Below are 16,471 nucleotides of genomic sequence, written 5' to 3' on the forward strand. Positions count from 1 at the left end.
AAGAGAGGGAGAGGGAGAGAGATAGGGGGGACAAGAGTGTGTGTGAGAGATCTAAAGAGTCAGGGATGGGAGAGGAGAGAGGGTGAGAGAGGGAGAGTGAGAGATTGTAAAGGATGGGAGAGGGGAGAGAGAGTAGGAAGAGAGAGAGGGAGGGGATGGGAGAGAGAGTAGGAAGGATGGGGAGTAGGGAGGATGGGGAGTGATGTGATTTCACATAGTACGTATGCACTTTATAGTGCGTATGCACTTTATAGTGCGTATGCACTATAGTGCATACACACTATCTCAAATCACCTAAAAATGGTAAAAAAACAAAATTGGGGCCCATTTCATCTAGTTCTTGCTTTTGGTCTATTATTTCGACAGAAATCACAGGTTTCAACATAGCAAACACTATTTCAACACTTTTGGAAGGTAGCAAACAACAAATTCAATCATTGGATACGTGATTTGAAGACTTTTTGAATATTCCTTGTATAGAAAAGGTTACTGCAATACATTTTAAATATTGTTTGTCAATATATAGATACAAATTTGATTATAATTTGACATGTTATTTAATATATAGTGAATTCATTGAAAATTGTATGTTTGAATAAAATGTTATTTCAGAATGGTTAGAAATTTGACAAGTCATTTGATATATATTGTGTATTCATTCAAATAATTATAATTTTTATATGTAATTGAATAATTTTTAATTTACACATTTTAAGTAATTCAGATGTTTGAATAATTTGACATGTAGAAATCATCATCATGCCAAGGAAGAAATCTAAGATTCAAACAAATGAAGATAGGGAGAGAGATTTGGCAATTAAAAGAGATAAAATGAAATTACTACATGAAAAAAGAAAATTGCAAAGCAATAATGAAGAATTGACTTTCGAAGAGGATCAAGAACCACTAGTACAAAGAAACAAAGAGGAAGAATTAGAAAGACAAAGAGAATGAATGAGATTGTTACACTCAAGAAGACAATTGAATTGTGAAGCTACATCATCCTCTAATGTTGGAGTCATATCGTCTGCTACACCATCTTCCCATGTAGAAGAGACACTAATTTGTAGATCTGACGATATACACACTCCATCATGTCATGTTGAAAGCACAACATCAACACATCAAGTAGGTGATATTCCATCTTTTACATCTTATTGCCAAGGCACATCATCTTCAGTTCAAGGTATGCAATACACTCAACCTTATATTGATGTTCAAAATGTTGAGAGAATTGAAGAGATTAGAAGACCTTCTAGAATTCATTTTAGAAGACCAAAATATTTGATTTATATTTATACTAACATTTTGAAATCAATGCCTAACAAGATTAGCAAGCGTACTTGTTAAAAAAAAGTTAATAGTATGTGGAGATTATTTTTTGAAAAATTAAATATTACAGGTCAATGCCAATTATTTGTTGAAATGATGAGAAATTTGAAATTTAGGCCTATCATGAAGATTCTTGGGTTAAGAACGATGGACGATTCAAATGAAAGAAATATTGTAAAGAATCTAATGAGTGCTTATGACAAAGTGGGTTCTAAATCATGTACCAAAGATAGTAATATCACAAGACAAGTACTTACATCGACAATAGTAAGTAGCCAAATGAAGAAAGCTCGACTCATGAAAAAGAAAAGAAAAACATTAAAAATTGGTAGAGGTACCCTAAGGAGAGCCATGCTAAGGCGTGAGAGATTAGAAGATCCAACAAAAAATGAGTTATGGACATTTAGTGGTAGACTACCATGAAAGGATAAAGAAATTAGTGAAGCCTTGAAATCATTGATCAAAGATTTTTGAAAAAATAATACACGTGTTTCTCCTAATCAAAGAGATATTGTAAGAAGGAGGATTGATAGTTGAAAACGCAAGCCACATGTGAAATATTTTTTGGACTCAACTCAGACACAATTTTTTGCAAAATTTATTGGTATGTACCCTCAAATTTGAATAAGTCAAGATTTTTTGAGATGGGTAAACCTTTTTATGTGAAGATAAATCACACACGCACAACTTTTTGTTGTAGGATACATATTGAATTTTCTAGCCATTTTGATGTTTTTAGGCATATATGCATAGTTTTGCATTCTCAGTTTGTTTTGCAGGATTGTCACATAAAAGAGCCACCAAGATCTTCAAGAGAATTAATATCCAACATTTTATGTAAAATAGGGGATGGCCAACAATTTTACAAGACATCATGCTTGGATGATACATGCTTATTTTGTGGTTCTTTGCAACTTTAATCAACTTGTCAACATATGGATAGTATGCATGCAATTGGAAATGAAATAGTAGATTATGGAAAATTCAAGACAGTGACATATGCTCTAAAAGATGAAAAACATGGTAAAAGATGTGATCTAGTCATTGAAAAGATTCCAGTGTATGAGTTCATGAAAATTTTTCATGAAAAGATTATTTACGAGTACGCAAGGAATATCCATAGAGCTCAATAGTTGGATTTGCAATTCAAGTTGTGAAAATATACATTTCCATTAGATACCATTGTTTCGATTGTAGATTTTGTAGAGAACTACACACTACAACCACAAAATGAGGTGCAAGCAAAGTATTATACATCTCAATAGGTTTCCATATTTGTTCACATAGCATTCATGCATTCACCTACAAGTATAGAGGATGACAGGAAGATTTTGAGGGAGTACCATTTTTACATCAGCGATGATCAATCACATTCTACGGAGTTTGTACATGGTTGTTTTCAACTATTTTATGGAGATTTGGCTAACAGGGGCATATCATATCGTCAGCACATTATTTGGTCAGACAATTGTGCATCTCAATTCAAGAATGCACGGATGTTCTATTGGTTGAGTAGGATGCACAAGTTGTGTAGAATTCAATATATGTGGAATTTCACAGAGGTTGCTCATGGTAAGGGAGAGCACAATGGTGCAGGTGCATGCATTAAAAGAGCCTTGGCTCATGAAGAACTAAACTACAAAGATGGAGCAAAATTGATAGATGCAAAATCCATCATCCAATGGTGTAATGCTACAATGGGTCCAGGTAAGGAAGGTGAGTCTACAGTTCGTAGATTGTTTTGGTTGATAGATAATACTAACATGGCAATATATCAGGATTGTTGCACACTAACAGGATCTAGTGAGTTACACTCTTTTAGAAGCTCTGATGCAGGTTCATGGAGTATCCACACACGAAAAATGACATGCTATTGTCAATCATGTGTTGAGAAAAATTGGGATGACTATGAGTCAACTGAATGGGTGGATAAATGGGTTATACAGGTGTTGAACTCAATTGACACTTATCGTCCCCCACAAGCACTGGAAATGGTAGAGATGGATTCGTCTATTGACTTTGACCGTTTGTCAGATCTAGTGCAACCTAGTAATATATATATATATATATATATATATATATATATATATATATATATATATATTTATATATCTTTGTAATTTCAATATGTAACTTTATAACTTTTACCCAAGTATTTTCTGAATTAATGACGACATTTTGTACATTTGTCACTACAGGCCATGTTTTTGTTTTTATTGCACCTGAAGACAATGAAGAAGGGATAGATTATTATTTGTGTCATTGTGTTGAAGCCAAACAAAAATTGGATCACTCGGTTATAGATGGTGAAGGTTTATAGTACCATGCCGGTGTGGTGGTTGTAATAGGCACATGGCTTAGACAATATCCTATGAAGAATCCTAACTTGTGGTTATTCAAGGATAGACAAACAGAGAGGAAGATTTTTCATTATTCAAACCTTGTTATCGCATCAAATGTCCACTTGATAAAATATGGTGGAAAGCCACATAATAAGATTCTTTGGAAAGTTCACGAGTTAGACCATGAGGTAATACTTGAGACATTAAAATGTCGAGCAGATCTAGTTGGCTCATTAGATTGAATAGGGAGAGAGGGAGAGAGATGAAAAGGGATCAATTGGATCCAAATACAATGTTACAACCTCTTTCCCAAGACTATCACATGACTAAGGTGGACCGTATTGTTATGATGTGTAAGCGATGAGATTTAATTTTTATTTGTTTAGAATCTAGATACATTATTTGAATTTATAGTAGATTCTTTAATAGGACCCATTTTTTTAATCTTATCTTAGATTTTTTACTATGCTAATTCTTCATTTGTAGGTCACCAAAGAAGAGGGCTAATAAAGTTGACGCACAAGCGATAAAGGATGAGATGCCAAAACCATCTGTGAAATGGTATTATCAATTCACATCCTCAATATTTATTAGTGTTCTTTGTTCAAGTACCTTTTATAGTTCTCTCTAAGGATTCCAATTTGTTGGAATTTGACTCATTATTATGATAAAGTTGGCGTGTTGGAAAGGGTTAATAGTTGATTGTGTATATTCATCCCATGTGTGTTCCATGAGGTTAATACTATTGTAACATGATCAATTTGTTCAAGTGACATATGATGAGGTTGTTTGTACAATGTAATGATTCAGTTGAAGTGATTTATGAAGTAATGGTTGTTTGTACACTATAGTTTTTAGCATAGAATTCCTAGAATAAATTTTTTACTATGCTTTTAATGACAAATAGAAATTTCAATCTGCATATAATATGATCCTCTAGTTTTGTTATAGCATGTGCATACATTATCCCTCAATATCAAACATGGAAGGCTATTATCTACTATATTTAGAATTGCTCTGGCAGTTCATACACATGTTAATAATAACTTATTTCCAAACCCAATTGAATTCAACCTGCAATATGGTTAATTTATGTCAATACTAAGGTTTGTAGTATTAATTGGTCACATTCCTAATACCAACTATTCATTACAGGTTTACACCAGAAAATATATTTTAATGGAGATGTATATTAGAAGATTCAACACAATGGTGATGCATTTGGGTCATAGCTTTCATGAAGAGTTTGACATAGTTTAAAATAGTTATAAGTACATACTTCTAGGAAGTCACATTCTAATGACTTGAAACAAATTTACAATGCTTAGAACTTCCATTTGTTTAAAGTAGAGCACAATCATATAGAACTAGATTCCAATCAATTCCTAGAGATGTCATTCAATTCAGGATAGTCACCTCATAGTCATCTATCTTTTAATAAAATCATCACTACTTACATGTGATGCTCTATACGGCCTATTGTGTGGTGACCATTCCAAATATAAATTGTTCACCATTTCAAATGAAACTAAACTATCATTAGAACCTAGATGAATTCTTTTCATTCACAACTTATCTTGACTCTTATATTGTGCTCTAAAAATTAATAGTATTGGTTTCACTTTTTTTTTTTTCCCCTTATAAAAATCAACATTTATCCTTTAGTCTCTAGGATTAGTTAAACATAAGGATCTGAACCTCTATGTGCTCTAACTTCTTGACCCTCTTCTTAATCTTCCTTTCACCTTGATCATTTAATTTACACTTAATTGATGTGTTCCCTACCCTTCCTATAAACATCCATGTTCCTCTACCTAAATAAAATCTTCCTCCAACTCTATAGCCTCCTCTTTGATAAGAAAAAAAGATTCATTACCATTGTCATTTCTTCCTTGTCCTATTCCTATATTATTGGTTTTTCTTCCCCTTCCTCTGTTTGCATTTCCTCTACCACCTTCTTGTCTCTCTTTCTTCCTATTCACCATATCTTATGCACTTATAGCCAATTGGAAACTATCTCTAAGCATCTTTGGAAAAATCAAGGTAATCCCATTTTGCAAGTTTTATATGAGCCCATTAAGATACCTTGCAACATTTTCATCTTTATGCTTTAATCCACTTCTTCTACTCAACTTGTGAAATTCCTCTATGTAGGTCATCAAACCCATCTCCTTTTCTTTCAAGTTATTCCTTATCCTCTATTTTTGGATTTTATTATTTGACGGAAGAGGCACATCCTTCACCATTTGGTCATGTTTGTTCCACCCTTACAAAACCTCTTTTCTATTACACTACTCCACCATATCAACCCCAAAACCTCTTCACTATCTATCTTCCCATAAGAGATATGGAAATCAATTGTTGTCTTTCTTCTACCACATTGAAATATCTTAAACAACCTTATCATCCTTCTTTCTTCAAGATCTAAGTCCCCTCCATCCTCTCCATGAGGATTCTATAGTGCTTAAGCATCACTTTCTTGTTCTTCATGCACATCCCTCGTAGGAATACTTTCCAAAGCTTCCAAGATTTCCAAGATGGTTGCATTTTACTTGCTTACTTGTCTTAGTTTTCTTTACCTTATTTCATCTTAGTCTCTTTGTTTCCTCAACTCTCTATCCATTATTTTAGTAGCTTATATCATCTCTTGTATCTTCTTCTATATATTTTTTTTGGAGGTATCTTCTCAATATAACAATCTACAACACAAGTAACTAATTTTGCACCCATCAATAGATCTACTAGATTTGATACCAATTATTTGAGGAGTCAAACTAGATCCCCAAGAAGTAATAAAAATTCAGCAAATAAATTGTTTCAAGAATAGATTCAAACCATTAAACTAAATACCTACTCTTCTCCACAATGGTCCCTCCAAATGTTCAAATTGGGTTACCAAATTTATTGGCTTGTCCCAACTCTTTCTAAGGTCTTAAAATATCTCAATTAGGTTGTTCCAATAGTCTAAATGCATATCTTTAATAGGTTTATTCAAAACCCCTTACTCGGACATTATCTAGGCTTGATCTTAGTATCGCTATGAATCAGGTAATTCCTTATTTTCACCAATTTCTCCCAAACCCCATACAAGTAAATTATAGTTACAAATACTACTATTGGAGTATGACAAAATATAGCAATCTCATTTGTAGTTCCTTTGGACCAACTATTTGATCCAACACTATGGATTCAACAAAATAGGCCTAATTACCCTTCAAAACTAGGGCTTTCTCAAAGTGCCTTCTCCAACCACTTCCAAATTCAAAAAAAGGTTAGTTTACCTTTCCTTTAACATAAATGACATATTATAAAGGAAAATATCACCTAGAAACCAACAATTTCCATTTTGAAGAAAGAAAGCATTTCCCCTTGATCTCTAGTCATCTTACTTTCTTGCACCAAAATCACATCCTATTTATGCTACCAAACCACATTCTAAAAAATATCCTTCCTATGAGGATCATTCAATCCTCTAATATTCTATGATATGATATTATTTTATAACTTTTGTTACGACTCTCCTAGATGGTGAACTGTCTCCCATTTACTATATCAACTTTACTTGACAATTCTCTTATTTCTTTATTATTCTTCCTACCCAAACAATAATTCTTACCTTCCACATTAGGTTTGTACTTTCTCTTAGTAACCATGTTAAAAAAGGGGTTAGTAGTTGAGAACTTCTTCTTCCTACTATTGACTTCTTCCTAAGTGTGGTAGTTGGGGTGTAGGAAGTCAAAATGTCCTAGGTAGAGTGCAAAATGGCCTAAAGGCAAGGTATACCTTACCATGGGGTAATGGGTAGCTTAAGTGATGAGTAACTAACTTACAAAAGGGTCTCTAGCATGAAATTTATAAGGGGTGACCTATTTGACAAGTTGGGAGTGTAAAAAGGCATGTAAGCAAGAAAAATTGCAAAAGTTGCTCTATTGCAATTTTGCAATTTTTTTTTAAAATGTTGTCCTTTGCTAGAAATTGGAGTTTTTTACTTTAAAACATAAAGAGGCTGATGAAAAAAATTAGGAGGGGAGGAAAATACCTAGGAGGAAGTATAAATGACTTCCCAAACCCTAAAGTGAGGAAGAAGTTGTCATTGTGAAAAAAACAAGTGTTGTAGCATGCATTTTGAGAGCAAAAAGACTGGGTTTTTCCAGTTTTGACATTTTTCTTCATTGTTTTTGTGTTTTGTACCTGATATAATTTTAGATTTCATGATTTATAACAATTTTTATTTAGGAAGTTTAGCTTGAAAGCATTTCGTTCGGCAGTTATAAAAATCTTTTGTTTTTAGGTAGTTTGTTGTCCAATTTACATCACTTTGTAAAGAAAATGAGATAACTCACTATCCCAATGTAGAAATTGTATGACCTTTTGGGGATAGTGAGTACACTCAATGTAATATATGTAGGAAAAAGCAGGGCCCTTCAAAATCCTGGCAAGAATTTTTAATCTCTTGCCCTAGGTGAGCCAAAGCAAGCCCGGTTATTGAAGAGTTGCATAAATAAGCATTTTACATTTCAAGATTGTGGATTTTGTTGCAAGTTGCTGAAGGAGGTTGGAAGAGGAGTGAAAGGAGATTCTTTGGGTGAAAGGATAGTGCTCCACCAATCCATTTGGCTAACAAATAAGAGAGGATAGCAGGTTGTCCTTTGATTCCTTGTAGCTCTATTTTGGAGCAATTTGGTGAAATCAGTAAAGAAGAAGGCTTCAGTAACCTGTTTTGACATGATAAAGGAGTAAGTTGCAAAGGTGTGAGACTCCTTTGATGATACTACAAGTGGTTGGTAAGATTGGTCAAGAAGACCTAGTTTGATTGAAGGTTTTCAATGATCTTCATTGAGAATGGCAGCCTGGCACGTAGCAAGAAGTGAAAACTTCTCAAGATAGTGGAGAAAGGTTTAGGATTGGGGGATATTTGCTTGAAAAGGATCCTATAGATCCATGCGATGATCTTGGAGGACACCCTAAGTCTTAAAGGTAGACTAGAAACATGAATCAGTGATTGATTCATCCCTTCTCTCCCTATTAGTTGGGTGCAATACAAATTCATGGAAGGAAAGAGTGGTGAGTGAAGGAAATTAATTCCAAAAGATTAGTCATTTAGAGTCCATTTGTGTGGTGGAAGATAAAAGTTAATTGAGCAGAACATTATGATGTCTAGAACATAATAATCCATGATGGTTTGTTAAAAAAACCATCGTGTGTTGAACAAAAGTGGAAGGGTACTCTGAGTGCTATTATTTATTATTGATATAGCATTTCTATAAAGTTAATTAAATGCATTAACTATTAATATGAGAACCTATCTAGCACTCAGTGAATCATAGAGTTCAAGTGCCAAATTGGGAAAAATAGTGGTTATTTTCCCTTACTTTCACTATAATTTTGTCCAAAACAGCTTTTGTATTTCTATCTCAATGCCAAGCTTGGACAATCAACAATGCATAAAATTTGTTGTAGAAATTACCCAATATGAAAGTGTAGTCTTTTGAATTGACCTTTCATAACAACTTTGGAAACCTCTGTTTCAGCAAGGCATGCTTTACTCTTGGCATTTGGTGAAACAGTTGATTCAGGTTGGGTTCTTACTTCCAATATTGATATCAACTTTCGACACCCATATCATAATATAAATAAGAAAATATTAATTTCACTTGGAATAACCAAGAATATTTTGCACCCAACATTAATTGACAACTATTCCAAATATTCCATATCCATGAAAGATTCAACTCCATGAATCAGTACCATATCACGTTAACTTAATTCTTGTAGCCCAATAATATTGTTTTTGGTGTCCAAAAAAAAGATAAAACATTCCATAATTTTCAGCCTAATAACCATGCTTGAAATTAATGTTTTTTTGAAGTGATATATAAATTTTCTACTTTTCACTGTTCATCAAGTCATAAAGTTGGCAGTTTAATGCTATGGATGTGGGTAATATTGAGGATTTGTCAATTTCCTTGATTTTGGTATGGCTTGGGTATGCTTGTTCAATTATAATCACTATAAAAAATGTAAGAATAGAAAACTAAATTAATCACAATTCAAATTTTAAAAAAATACAAAACACTACTGAAAATGCTGATCCAATTTTTTGGTTTTTGAAATGAGGCATGTCATACGTGATCTATCGCTTATGATAATTTAGTTTGTTTAAAATAGGAAAATAGTAAATACACAATGATCAAGTTCCAATTCAATAAGTATTTGAAAAAAATTGTATTTCTCTTTGTTGAGAGTTTCTAAATCAACAATTCATGTCGTAGGATTAATAACCAAGCCACTCCCTTTGCTCTTCAATGCTTATTTTTCTTAGAGCTCTTCATGTTTGGTTGATTGTGCGCATGCATTGCAATGTTTTGTAACTTCTTTTCTTAAATTTTAATCCTTTTTTTTATTAGTATAATTTATGACAGCAGCTAGGAGTTTTTCCCTTCGATAATGGAGCAACCTGATAGATACATTCTAGGTGCTTTGATAAGTATTAGTCACAAATTAATTTGGTAAGGGCTAAGGGGGTATTTAGTACAGTACTTTGTAGTGTAGAGTCAAAATTTTAGGAGTAAATTAAATTTCAGGAGTGTAACACATCACATAATAGGGGTGCTTCTTTTTGTAGTGGAAAACTTTCAGAAGTGTGAACTAAATTTTAAAGAATCATAGATACATTTTTAAATTTTTATGGAAGATAATGGAACTACTATAAATAAATATTAAACAAGGTCATAGTTTCATTTACATATTTTCAGAGTCTTGCAATACCTTTCCTCTAAATTGCCTTCGAACCAACCATCAAATTTATGGTTATTGGTAATTATAAGCATGGTAAGGATCAAATTCATGGTAAGATGTAAATTATGTAGAATACTAAGTGTATTATATCATGTATGGATACTTTCCTTTCTAATTCTAACATTGTTTTCTACTAGATGGATGTCAATTGGTCTTGCGTCATGGATGGAGTCATTCAACAACCCCCTCATGAAAAGTTTTCGTACAAAGACCTCTCATGGGAGAAATATGTCTATAAAGGCTTATAATTATTTTAAACTTGGATTGAGGCCAATAGATTGAATGATTTTATTGAGGGAGAAAACTCAAGGGAGTCATACCCAACCTTCTTTTACAAAAGTCATAATAAGAAGAATCCTTTGCATTCAGATATAAAAACCAGAATTAATAGCTTTTCAGAATATAAGATGTACGAATAAGGATAATGAACTACTAAATACAATTTTTTATACTCATATTAGTGATTTGAAAATAATGTTTCTAATGATTAGTTAACTATACTTAAATTTTTGAATGTTCTTATTGAATTTAATAGGTACTGGTGTGCGTATGGACCAAGTGATTATAAGGGAAAAAATGTGACACCTTTTGATTCTTCCTTAGTGCCTGAAATAGGGAAGGGTAGTAGACCTGATCGTAACCATACACAATCTAGTTGCACCTATCATTTTAGAAAAAAAATAACAATTTGTAAGCCAAACCATGTGCTAATATGGTATCACCAGGTTCAACATGTGGATAGTGAAGGAAAAATTTGTCATGGTCAAATTAATAATGAGTTTTTAGGAACAAGGTCCTTTTTTGCACCATATATTAGCAAACAATTACATCAATGGGTGGAGTCATTACTATTACTTGGCATGCCCATAGATGTGGTGCATAAAAAACATAAACATATGGTGCATGAAAAGATGACCATGTTTGAGGGTCAAACTTGTAGGGATGATTTTCTTACAATGGATGATATTGTAAATATTAATAGCAAAATTAAGACATTAAGATATGTGTTAGATAGTAATGATGCTCATTCAATGTAACAATGGGTTTTGGCAAATCTAGATAAGTGGTTTGCATATCAGCAATATAGTGCCACTATTGTTGATGGAGATGACCAAATCCCATTTGTTTTGGGGATTCAATTACCAGAGCAACTTGATTGGATGCTCCATTATGGCCATAATAACATATTAGCAATGGATTCTACATTTGGTATGAATGCAATGAAGGTATATTAGTATTATTTTATTATAGAGTTGAATTTAATTTTTGTATTCTCAATTAAATATAGTATTGATATATCATACCCCACGTCTTATGACAGTTTCAATTATATACAATCCTTGCATTCAATTCAAAGCATATGGGGTTGCATGTGGCATGGGTCATTATGTCAAGGTCTTGTGCATATGATATTGTATATTGGATGCATATACTTCTCCAACGGGTTCACTTGAATAATATTGGTTGGAGATTAAACGCATTTATGGTGGATGATGCAAGTGTCGAGATCAAAGCTATCAGGTATTTCTATTTTCTTCAAAACCTTATTTTTATGTAAATGCCATATTTCTGTTTTATTTTAGGATATTAATAGAAGTGTCCTTTAAACTAAGACACTTCATTCTGACATATATTTGGATCCTAGTAATTTTTCTTTGATGAATGCACTTTTTTCTATAAAGAATTGTTAAGAGTTTTTTAATCCCTATTTTTTGGCACCATTAACTGTTTATCACAACTAATATCATGTGTTTCCTTTGGATCATTATTCTATCCATGCTCGCTATTTGACACTATAGCAGTGATTTCAACTTACATGAAATTTAATGGTTATTCATTTTACATATGACCTACCCTTTCTTAATATATGGTTGTCCATTAATAAAATATGAACGTTGTTTTGACGTGATAAAAATATATTTATATCATTTTCACTAGGTCTATTTGACTTAATATTTACATTATCATAATAATTATTATTATTAGATCAAACTAGCCTCACTTCATTGAATTACAAAATATAGAAAATGTTGACCACAATAGCAGCCACAAGGTGAATTTAAGCTATTATATCCACCTTTATAACATTTTCCAAAATATGCAAAGTTTCATAGTACTTGTTTAAGACTCTAAAGAGACAAATTTAGTCACAAAATGAAGCTTATACAAAAAGGAAATTCCAAACACAATTACCCTCTCCATATGTTGCAAATTTACTACATCTTTTTGTAACACAATATGGGCACATCAACATTGAATGGTGAAAAATCTCTCCAAAACATGACACACACACAAAGAAGGCATCATTCATACCTTACCCTTACAATGTAAGTACCACTAGATTTTTCATAACTTTTGCAAATATTTTCAAGAGGGTTGCCAAATGAGCACCATAGATTTTTAGTGGTCTGTACTTACATTCACCTATATTTTACTTTTCACACCAAGGAACTCATCTCTAGTTTTTCTGACTATATTCTTTGATCCCTCAACAACCCTAGTTGCACCTTGTTCTAGTGGAAGAATTACATCAAATCTATCTACTCCAAACATTCCAAGATTGCATAAAGTAAAGGTTCTTGAATTATATTCTTGAGGTTGAAGTTTCTTTGCACGAGATTTCTCAACAAAATCCTTCTGCCTTCAAGAAATTAAATATAGGTTTTCCTTATCCGCATCTTGAAGAACAAGATTTATATAAGTCCTCCATTTTTTATGACTGCAACTATGATATTTGTGCTATTGTTATAAGTACAACTTTGATCAGCCTTGCAGCTTGAGTTGACAATCAGATGTTGTGCTAAAGGCATTGTAGTTGTCTTTTCTAATAGATAATTCATGGTCACCCCCTTGGATTTGACATTTTTGTAGAGAGAATCTAGAGCATTTGTGGTGATAGAGTACCCAACCTAGAATGTAGGAGCTGAAAGGATCTCTACCATATTTCTTGCCACAACCACATGTATTGTTGTAAAAGGCACCATGGTTCCTAGCAATACAAGTGTTTTCTGAGAAGCCACAAGTTTAATAACAACAACAACAATAGGGGATGGTTTAGTTTTAGCCATGACACTAACATATGGAGAAGGTATTATTATAATATTTGCTACACTCTCAATTTCAAAGATGGTAATTTATACTTTAGGTCTAGATCCCACAATATTAGCTAGATCAACCTTGTATTGTTTAACCAATTTTTACTATGCAATATACATGTAATTTATCTATCATGTCTTTGTAGGCCTCAAGTTGCATCAAGTTATAATTTACTTATTTCTTTTAATAGGTAGGTTTTCATAACTTGTTTTACAATCATATCTCATAAAGGAGAGTAAATACATCTCTTTGACAATGTATGAAACCATTAAAAAATAGTTTTAAATACTAAATGTATAATATTTATGATGGAGAAAAGTATTTTAATGTGACGTGTATCTATGTTCTTGGAATGTGAGACGTGCATGGTTGAAAAACTTAATTGCAAAGGTCAAAGATAATGCAATTAGATGAGAAATGTTTGATAGGCTTGGATATATCATGCATCGTTAAGTAAATGAAGATTCAACAAGGAATGATGTTCACATATTTATTAAAGACTTTAAATACACACAACCCTCATTCGTTGATTATTTTAAGAGTTGATGGTCTGAAAGATTGAGTATGTGGACTAGATGTTGCCATACACTCAAGCATGCAAGGCAAGAAACAAACAAAACCATAGAGTCATACCACTCACACCTAAAAAGATGATTCTTAAAAGTAGTAGAGTGTGATGCAAATCGTTGTGTTGATTGGTTGGTGCATCAACTAACAACACATGTTTATATCTATTATTCCTGGGTACAAATTAGCAAGAAGCATGGTTTCTATAGGAACTTTGAAATTGAGAAGATTGAAAACACATCTTGGGTTTGAGCATTACAAATTCCAGATGAAAATGTTACACTTAGTGATCTTGATGATTGTATAGCATGGGTGACAAGTCAAAGTGATAATTATTTCCGATATGAGGTGTATATCTTGTCACATGATCTATGTACATGTGCTCTTGCAACTTTTCAATACAAGGATACATGTGCAAGCATGTGATCAAGGTGAACTTAATGTGTGTGTGTGTGTGTGTGTGTGTGTGTGTGTGTGTGTGTGTGTGTGAGAGAGAGAGAGAGAGAGAGAGAGAGAGAGAGAGAGTGTGTGTGTGTGTGTGTGTGTGTGTGTGAGAGAGAGAGAGAGAGAGAGAGAGAGAGAGAGAGAGTGTGTGTGTGTGTGTGTGTGTGTGTGTGTGTGTGTGTGAGAGAGAGAGAGAGAGAGAGAGAATTTGTCTAATAATAATTTGCATGTAGACTTGGATTATCTTGCTACAACAGTTGATTCCATAGAAGAAAGATGCCTAGTCGGTGTTTCTAATCATTTGGTATGACAAAAAAGTTTATTTATTTATTTTACTGGTATAAGATTCTTGACAAATCATATGTTTAAATGTGTTTCATTATCATTTTAGGAAGTAACTGAATTAGATGGGATTGGAGATAACAAAAATTGTCAACTATTGGATGATCACTCGGTACGTACACAAGTGAAATAATAATTACATATTGATGATTTTTATTCTTATTTCTAAAATTATATGTTTAACTTTTTGTGGACAATAGAAAACAACGATGAGAATGTAGTGATAGAAATAAAGCTAGAAATACACAACGAGATTCAAGGAATGACTAATACATCTGATCTAGCAACACTTTCTTTCATTTGAAATTTTTTGAAGGACTTGACAAATAAAGTCAAAACTAGAAAAATATCATCCCACCTTGGATTAGACTATCCAAGTGTGCATCCATTTCATCCCATACAAGATGGATTTGGAAATACTCTTCATTGACAAAGGGACTTAATTGAATGCATGAATATAAGGAGAAAAACAAGTATCTTGAATCAAACACCCACATTTCCACAAATGCCATGAAATATTAAGTGTCAAAATTGGATTGATGATCTTGATAGGGCAAATGAATGAGATAAGGATCACTTTAAGTACAATGAACATATGGTTGGCATGGTTAATAGCATAGAGTTTGGGAGCATGCAAGATACTAATGCAAGCACATTGGATTTGATTGAAAATGCATGATATGGTATCATCATACTTGTTTGTGTTGTATTGTAAGCAAATTTTAGATTTTGTAATGCTATGTTGTTATTTTGGGCATGTACAAACACAATTAAATTTTTTAAGATAGTTTATGAAATTCCACAACTTGAATTATCTTTGATGCATTCTGTCAAATTGTTCACATTCCTTGTTTATTCTTCCATATTTTGATACATGTCTACTAGCAATTTTCAGCTATACTATTTAACAAAAAAAAAAATCTTTACATTATGATTTAATGGATATACATGTCCAGTTTCAAGTCTCCCATTTTTGCCAGTTGTGGGGATGATGTTAAAGGTTCTAGAATGTAGATTTTGGAAGTTGATAAGGCTTCTCATTCTTGGCATTTGAATCAATATTATTTATAAACTACTTTTATATCTCTTGAATCTACACAAGAAGAGAGGATGTTAGTAAAGGGATGTTATATCTTGCTTAAAAACTTGCACATTTTATATACTTTATAGTTTTTAATCATCCTCAACAAATCTATTTTGTGCATTTCCTTTCATAATTGTGCTTTGTCTATGATTTTATATGATGTATTATATCCACCAAAATTTCTAACTAATATGGAATATAAACCAGCAACATGTTTTGATTAATGTTCATAAACATTTTTCAAACTCCATTTTACATAGCCACCATAAGAGAATGTTGTTGTTGTTATAAAACATGGTCTTATAGCCATCATTTTCTTTTTCTTGAAAATCTAAGTCTTTTAAGAATAAAGTAAAAAGATAAATATAGTGAAGATATCCTATAACCTGTTAAAGCTATCCTGTAACATGTTAAAGCAGTTAAACACTTTGCATGCTCTGTCCATGATTCCAAGTTTATCTAAGAT

The 16,471-nt window shown here is 32.6% G+C and overlaps 1 pseudogene; it reads right to left on the reverse strand.

Moving 5' to 3' along the window:
• Positions 1-12,792: 12,792 nt before the first annotated feature.
• LOC149541035 (dihydrolipoyllysine-residue acetyltransferase component 4 of pyruvate dehydrogenase complex, chloroplastic pseudogene) lies at positions 12,793-13,669 on the reverse strand (annotated as a pseudogene).
• Between the last annotated feature and the right edge of the window lie 2,802 nt (positions 13,670-16,471).

The sequence above is a fragment of the Cupressus sempervirens genome, chromosome 9 (assembly GCF_028749045.1).
Source record: "Cupressus sempervirens isolate cs-2001-9-10 chromosome 9, ASM2874904v1, whole genome shotgun sequence".
NCBI lineage: Eukaryota > Viridiplantae > Streptophyta > Pinopsida > Cupressales > Cupressaceae > Cupressus > Cupressus sempervirens.